General features: G+C 39.3%; 1 long non-coding RNA gene across 1 annotated transcript; it reads right to left on the bottom strand.

Annotated features, from left to right (window-relative positions):
* Window positions 1–4,341: 4,341 nt before the first annotated feature.
* Window positions 4,342–8,623, bottom strand: LOC109241076. The gene is made up of 2 exons (XR_002070182.1): window positions 8,137–8,623; window positions 4,342–4,680 (listed from the first exon to the last, which is right to left on the bottom strand). It is a non-coding gene; the product is annotated as an uncharacterized LOC109241076 (long non-coding RNA).
* Window positions 8,624–8,882: the final 259 nt, after the last annotated feature.

Genomic DNA, 8,882 nt, shown 5'->3' with positions numbered 1-8,882 from the left:
TCTGCTCCAATTTCACGTGGTTCGGGCTTCAAGTGATCTCAAAATGCCTTTACTTATGTCCCTCAAATGTCCCTATCATCTTCAAAATTGTTTCATTGATTCATGACTAAACTAAACTTTTAAGACCAGGCTAAGAATTACGCGTGCATGTCATGTCACTAGAGTCAGTAGGAAAAGAACTATAAGGAAAAGAGAACTAAACAAAAATTACTAGAAATAACAGAAAATTGCATTAGACAGATGGTGAAAAGGTTTGAAGAACAAACAAGCAAACTAAACTAGGGTTACAACCCTGGAACAACCCTAGACAACACTAAACGAGTTACTACGAAAAAACAAACTAGGCAAAATAAAAGGATAGAAGGGTTTGAATCACAAGACAATATCCAGATTACAACCCTGAAAATAACCCGGACAATAGAAATGACAATAAAATAAACCACCAAGACTCCTCTCTAGCTAGCCAAGAGATGGAGCGTCTTTCCAATTACCAAGCACGGCATCTTAGCCACTGAGTTCAACATCAACGTTGCTGGAACCTTCACAGGTCTTCATCTTATTGTCCTTAGCAAATTGCTTTTGGGTCCCTTTAGTCGGCTCGTTCTTATGACCAACTTCCGGAACCAAGAGTGACAATGCTAAAAGCTTTGCGGCAGGTGGCCCTCCGAGGATCTCAGAATAGTTATTATATTCCTTTTCCACACAAATCATGTCCTCCATATGCGTCTCATTGTAAACAGGCAATGGACTTTGGCTAGTATCTGCTGTATTTGGATTTTGCACGGTAATGTCACCTGCATCAATAAGCTTCTGGACTGCTCCTTTCAGATGCCAACATTTCTCTATGTCATGCCCCGGGGCATCTAAGCAATATACTCACCTTTGAGAAAAATCAAACTTCTTTGGAAGAGGGTTTGGCATTTTTATTTGAATCGGCTTCAACATGTCCAATTTCCTTAGCCTCTGGAACAGACTGGCATATGACTCTCCCAATGGAGTGAATGTTTTCTTTCTCTGAAACCTCTCATTCTTATATGCTTGATTGGGCCGGAAACTTGATCCAGGAGGGTTTCGGTAGGCTTGTGGGGGTGGGTAAGACATTTGTGGATGTGGTGCGGGCCATTGCGGGCCTCGTGGATGTGGAGCATATGGTGGTGCATTGTGGATGGGGTATCGGGAAAGTGATGTACGATTTTGGGGGTTCTATGGAGAGAAGTAGCAGTGAGGAGGATGACAAGGATATCCGCGGGGTCGATATTGAGGCTGAAAGCGTTTAGCAAGAATGCCCACTGGATCCTGTCGTTGGCGGGGCTCAACAACATCTTTTCTATCAATGGGAGGACTGTCCCGAGCAACTTGTTCGTTCCATCTGAGCCAAAAGTCCCTAAAACTTTCCTTGGTTTCTTTTCCATATGAGATGGGGAGGAGCGATCTGGGACAGTCTCTATATTGTTCTGAAAGTGTCGCACAAAATCTTGAGCCATGTAGCCCAATGTAGGCCACCTACCGACATCTTGACGATTATGCCATTCCAAAGCTGCCCCAGTCAAGCTCTTACTGAAATATGCCATCAACAAGTCATCTTTCTCTCCAACACTTCTCATTTCACTGCAATAAACCCTCAGGTGGGCTACCGGATCTCCACACCCATCATACAAGTTAAATTTTGGCACTTTAAACCCCGCGGGTAGGTGAACGTCAGGGGACACAGACAATTCTTTGTAAGACATGTTACCCTGGGCTCCCACTCCTTGCTTGTTCTTTAAGGACTGTTCTATGCCTTTCAGCTTCTTGGATATCTCATCTCGCCCTTCTTTTCTTGTGACTTTTTCATTTTCAACATGAGGCTCGTCCCGCGGGCCCTACTTGTATGAGTTGGGAACCTTGTGGGCAACCTCTGAGGGGTAATATTGGGCATCATGAGCTTTGAGTGGGTGTTCATTGTCAGGGATAGTGGATGTGATAGGAGGGCACTTTTGGGAAAAGATAGTTGGAGGACGAGTGATGGAGCTACTAGGGTGGTCGGGAAAGCTGTGATAAGCGGGAGGATCATCTGGCATTGTGTCCGGAGTTTGGGTAAGGGCAGCATCTGGGAAGCTGGGTGGTGGCGGGGGTGGTGCCTTCCCAGTCATCCAAGCCTGATACATGTCCGCCATGTGTTGTCTTAACATCTTTACCTCTTCAACCAACCCATTGTCCTGTTGAACAAACTGCTTTCGGGCACCGGTATCAACCAACTCAGTTCCGTTGTTGTCTGCCATTGCCTTTTGACTTTATGTTGTAGAGAAGAGTTACCACTTTAAAACCACAAACCAACCACCCTTCTGCTATGAATATAACAAAATAAAGCCATCACGTTAGCGTTAGGGCATTTAACATAAGATAATCTCACTTTATGTGCAATGCACCTAGCCACAGTTATCGGTTCTAAAATGACTTCGAGAGTACAAACGTCAGTTGGCATCATCCCAATTTGTTCATTTCAACCCTCTCCTTCCTTCGCTTTTCTAGCACTTCTTGGCTCGCTCATTTTCCTTCCTTTTTCTTTCTTTCTGATTATCGCTCTTTTCTTCCTTCTCATTTCTCACCTCCCATAATTTCATCATCTTTTCTTTCTTTTTCTCTCTTTTTCCTTTTTTTCTTTTTCTTTTCTTTTTTTCTTTTTCTTTTCTTTTTTTCTTTTTCTTTTAATAATAAAAAAAATGATTCGATCGAACCCTATGTAGGTTGCCTACGTATCATGACCCCGCATGAATCAGATCATTGCGTAGTTCTGGAAGATCGAGAATGGAGCAAATAAACTAACTCTTTTTTTTAAAAAAAAAAACTCAAACCATGAAAGCTCTAAGAAACAGAAAAACATTTTTTTTTCTTTTTTTTTTCTATTTTTTTTTGAAAATCAACTTGAAACCATTTCAATACCACCAAAACCATCTGATACTAAGCAACAAAGATACAAATCCAACCTTATCTAACTCTTGACCCTATTTTAAAGATGAGCTACTAGCTGATGGCCAAACCATTTACAAAAGATGGTCACATATGTAAAAACTGGTCAATTCTGCAATTCTGGACAGCCTCACAATAACTGACAAAGTTGCAGCCTAATGGTAATCTCCCGAGCAATGTTCTTGAACAACTGAAGCAATGGTAATTCAACCAAACAACTTTGCAGCCTCAATACACTTCAAGCAATTTCCATAAACATTTAACACATCGCCCAACAGAAAGTAGTAATCCCAAAAAAATTCTTTTTCTTTTCGTTCTTTACTTTCTGATTTCTCTTCTTTTATTCATTTTTTTTCTTTATTTTTTAAACATCCAACCTTCATATGTCATTCAACTAAAACAGCAATCGTGAACCATACAGTACCCCCTAAAATTATTCTGCGAACCCTTATGTGAAAGCGCATGCACATAGCCATCACAACACAACTCACATGAAGTGAACTTAAAATAGCTACAAAAGACTAGAAAATGCCATCTAGCTAATTAATAACACACCTACAAGCACCATGCCCATAAAAGGAAACAACTTTTACCCCGAGCATCTGCTGGGCAAGCATTTAATACGTGAATTTGTTTGTGTAATATTGATCACATAGAGTCTGTAAACCGAGTAAAATGTAACCCTGTATTGAGTGCAATATACCAGTAATTAAACATTTCAAAATCGAATGTAAAAGACTAATGCTAAACCAGTAATTCCACCTCAATACCTAATGCATCCAATCCTCCACTACTACTAATCATGATACACCTCCTAACTAACAACAAAACTTTCCCACTGCAGATGACTTCAGATCTCACTTCAGGCAGTACAATCTAAAAATTGTAGCTAGAAAAACAGGCAGTACAATCTGAAAATAATAGCTAGAAAAACAGGCAGTACAATCTGAAAATTAATAACCAAACCTCAGCCCCAAAGCTACAGGTTTTTCTAGCTCAAATGCTCTTCAGCTAACAAGCTAAAACAATGTAGAATTACAACAGAAATCAGAGCAGTTCTTAGGCTGCAGCAGGGCAGAATCTACAGCTGTGCAGATTTCAGCAGCCCAGTTTAGAAACTCAGCAACTGTGCAGGATCAAACTCAAAAATGCAATTAAAATTTAGAACCAAGCAGAAAACTGTGCTGCAGACAACTCTACAGATTTACATTTATAGCTGCTGGACCAACTGACATTTGTAATCACCAAAACATTTGTAATCAACCGAATTCAACTGTGCAGAAAAATCAGCTTGCCCTCACTAGACAACTGATGCAAAAAGTGCAGATTTTCAAGGCTGTTTCAACAGCTTTCAATAGCAGTCCGAAACGCTCCTATTTGAGATCAAAATTCTTCAAACAAGCTATAATGTCCAAACCCAATTTCAGGTTCACAAAATGTTGCAGAAAAATAAAAATAGTGCTTAGGGAACTTGTATTACATCAACAGATTTCAATTAAATACAGAATTCAAAGACTCGAACAAGCTGACGCAGGTTTGCTATTCAATTGCTGCTCAAAACTCGGAACTTCAGCAACACCTTGAGCGCTAAATTCAGCAGCAGTAGACACAGAAATTTCCGGCTCAAAACGACGACCTCAACAGTAGAAACAAAGTATTGGAATCACAGCAGCATTGAATCAGAATAACCACAAAGTGCAGCTGAATAGTGTAGAATCTGCTTTCAAAAGACTGCTCAAAACTAAAATTTCAGTAGTGTATTGTTGTCACATAAACTAGAGCAATGCAGCTAAGTTAAAGTGAAGCTAAAACCTTTGCAAAATTCCCTCAACTGTTCAGAAAAACTATAGTAACACCAATCTACAAAGGAAATGCGGAAATCTTCACTGTTAAGCAAAAACTAAATAATATATGACTGTGGGCAGCAAGCACGAAACCCTTTACAGCAACAGGAAACAAACAACAAATTATTGCCCAGCAAACATTCACTTCTATCGGCAGATTCTAACCAACTGGACAATAGTTTATGTAACAAAAACACTCAATTCAACCAGGAGAACATTTTAGAAGTAAAAACCAGATTTCAACTATCACTGCTGAACTCAAGCACAATCTCAACTAACACAAAGTTTCCGCAGATTTAGCTTACGAATCACAATTCAAGCATGCTCAATCTCTAGTCCAACTGAATCCCCTCTATTAAACTCAACGACGACAACAACTATTAAAACCGATGGTAACAAGTTCAAACTAGGAGAATTTCAGCTATCAATTTACTCCAAAAACTTCTCCACAAATAGAGGCAAACTTCAACAGGACAAGCTTCAAAACTTCGCAGTCTTAGCACAAAGATAATTGGTGTTCAATGCAGGATTTACTTTCAAACATTGCCCTAAGAATAACTCATAGATTGAATTGAAGTCACAAAACAATGCTCCAACAAACAAGGAATGATCCCAATAGAACTTTCGTCAGCATAAAAGAAGTTTGACAAGAGAACTTCAACTTGAACTCTAAAAATTTCAATAGTAGAGTCCATTGACACAACTCAATTCACACAATTTCCAACAAGTAACTTCTGAATTCTAAAACTAACCTATGTGGCTAAAAGTGGTAAGAAGTGCAAGATTTGGCTAAGACCCCGCGAAGCCAAGAACCTAAGATTTACTAGGAAGACCGGACCCTATGTGGGTTGCCTACGTATCCCGCCCCGAAAGACAAGACTCAGGTATGCGTAGTTCGGGCAGATTGGATACGGTTGAGAATTAAAAAAAAATAACTAATTTAGAGAAAACATATTTTTTGCTTTTCCTTGAAAAATGATGAAACATGCAAAATCTTTTTGGATTTTCTTTCTCTTTTTTGATTTTTTTTTTGATTTTTCGAAAAATGATGCAAAAGTGCAAAATCTTTTGGAATTTTTCATTTTTTTTTTCTCTCTTCCTTAACAAAAATGTGACAGAAAAATAATTGGGCCCCACTCGCTTTATCTTCACACTTCACTCTCTCTTTTTTTTTTCTTTTTTTTTCATTTTTCACTATTTTTCATTTTTTTTCATTTGCCCTCAGCTATCCTTGGTCCGCCAAAGACCCTTTTACCCTTGAATAAATGCAACATGTAGCACATAGGATGCATCAAGATGGTCTATTATTTTGGGTACACCTGTCCTAGACGGACCCAACCCCTGTGTTGAGTCCCCTAAGTCAAATGCACATGATGCAGATAAGCGTTCCTACTAGGGATCCGGCATGAGGCTGGGTTATTCTAGGTTTAAAACCTGGGTTTATTTGTTCTAGACCTGGCTTACCCGAGCGGACAACTCGAGCCGAGGGGGGCAGCGTACCGNGGGGGGGGCAGCGTACCAGGAATACAGAAGCTTCACCGGCTTTGCAACTTGTCCGAACCTCGTTCTAAAAAGGGATAAGACTCTAGACAGAACAGAAGTCACACGAAGTGCACCCTTCTCCATGATTTAGAAGACTCAGAGAGAGGAAGGGTTTCGTAGCAGTTTATATACAGTTCACAGAATATCAAAGCATTAAAAAGCAACATTTAGCATATTAGGCCCAAACGTGTAACAAAATCAGATAAAGCCAAACATAAAAATTTATCTAAGCTCGAATTCTGAACCCTGAACCAAAAGTTCTGGGCTGTTATCCCCAGCAGAGTCGCCAGAGCTGTCACACCTCCTTTTTTCACTACACCCCCGGAAGAGGTATAGTATAAGGGAGTTTTTCCAATTAAAGGACAATCGAAACGGGATTTATTTATTAAAAGATTCAGAGTCGCCACTTGTGATAATTTATGGTGTCCCAAGCCACTGGTTTAAAATCTCGAATCGAGGAAAGAATGACTCTGTATTACAGTCCGCGAACCAGAAATTCGGGTAAGGAATTCTGTTAACCCGGGAGAAGGTATTAGGCATTCCCGAGTTCCGTGGTTCTAACACGGTCGCTCAACTGTTATAACTGGCATGATTATCTGATTTTAAAACATTTTGAACCTATGTGCAATTTTAACTCTTTAACTGCTTTATTCATTTTTAAAAGAAGATTTAACGTCGTCTAAAATATGTCTTTGGATTACGTCACATGAAATGCACCCGTAATCCGAAACACATTTTATTCAACGTTATAAGGATTTGGATTTGGGTCACATGAAATGCACACCCGAGTTTAGGAAGATAATATTATTAAAGTAACGCACCTAAAGGAACTACGTGTTTGCAACTTTGCGAGGGTCATGGAATTTCGCTAAATGGCACGCCTCGAATTCTAAGGATCAATACAAGATTAATTAAATAAGGGCCATGCAATTATCATTTTGTTTTGCACGGCACACCTCGATTCCTTTCAATTCCAAACTAACACAACTAAATGGGTTCATGCCGATATAATCAATCCAATATTCCCTTTAATATGAACCAACACCCACATTTCAAACTGTACAAAATGCTATGACTAAAGCATCTTCCAAATTATTCCATCTCAAATTTAATGAACAGAGAGTGCCTTCTTACTACTACACTTGAATTTAGATTCATCTAAATCAAAAATATACATTTGACCCAAAATGCTCAAAACAACCAAACCAACTGACTATGGGAATTGAAACGCAAACTAATCAAAGAAAACACCTAGCACAGAACATTATGATAAGAATTCACGCCAAATAAAGTCAGCAAATCTTCTTATTCGATATTCGGACGTTTGTTTCATCAAAAGCACATCGACAACAATCAATACCCGAAGCACTTTAGTCTGCAAATCCTAATGCAACTAACAAATAAGACTTAACCACATTTCTCCATATACATCATTAACATCAGCTATAATGAATCATTCCAATTGCCATTTTCAAACTCAAAGGCAAACGTGAAAAGTGGAGACTTTGACAGAATGAATAGGGATCAATTGATAGACATTTTTCTTGAGGAAGAGAATCCAGGATGAACGCTTTTTTCATTCGCTATGCGCTGACTGGATGCCCCATTCCATCGATTTAAAACAAGAAATTAACATGAAGAGCCACATGAAAAGCTTGAAACAGTCTATAATGGAGCTTAAACTGAATCTTAGATAAAATTCCAAAGCCACAACATATATCGCAACATATACACGGATTTCGGATAAAACAAATCGAACAAATTGCAACACGAACAAAGTAATGAAGCTGGAACCACTGACCGCATAGGGAATTACAACGGTAACCTCGAATCTGCCCGGAAATCAAAATTGAGCCTCAAACCACGCTCATCTTTTAGAAAAAAAAAACAGAATTGAAAGATGAAATCTGAAACTTGAATCTCTTTGAGAAACTTCAACTGAAACCAAACTGTCAACGATGCCTCGAACAAAATTCGAACCAACAGATGGTGAGGCAGAAAATCGGATAAATCGTTTGGACAGAAGCGAGATGGAAGTTCGAGGGGAGGGGTCGTTTACGGTAGAGAAGATGAAACTGGAGATAGGCGTGAAAGAGATGATGACGGGGGAGTCGGGGGTCTCGATGGGTGTTCTGCGGCTGAAGCTCTTCAGCCTTTTCCTCCTTTTTCCATTTTTCAGCCCTTCAGGCGTTATTCTTTGGTGTTATGCGATGTGAGGAAGATGAGAACGTATGAGGGAGGGGTCCTGTGTTGTGTATTCGGCGCAGCTCTTTCAGAGTCCTCCGCTTTTTGCTAATTTTCAGCATTACTTTCAGCATTACTTTATAGGTAGAGTCTAGGATTAGGTGTATTTTTATGTATTTTGCCAATTAGTCCCTAGGTTTTTTTGTGTTAAGTCCTTAGGATCTTTTTTTTATTTTTTTTTATTCCAAAGAAGAGTCTAGAAGGGTCCCTAGGCTTAATGGACTAATCCGAATTGGACCAAGAATTGGGCTCTAAAACTCTTAAAATTGTGATCCAACACCTTAATTGACTCCTTTTAAAATA

Source organism: Nicotiana attenuata, unplaced genomic scaffold, assembly GCF_001879085.1.
Source record: "Nicotiana attenuata strain UT unplaced genomic scaffold, NIATTr2, whole genome shotgun sequence".
Lineage (NCBI taxonomy): Eukaryota > Viridiplantae > Streptophyta > Magnoliopsida > Solanales > Solanaceae > Nicotiana > Nicotiana attenuata.
The sequence above is the reverse complement of the archived record's forward strand: the minus strand, read 5'-3'. Positions and strand labels throughout refer to the sequence as shown.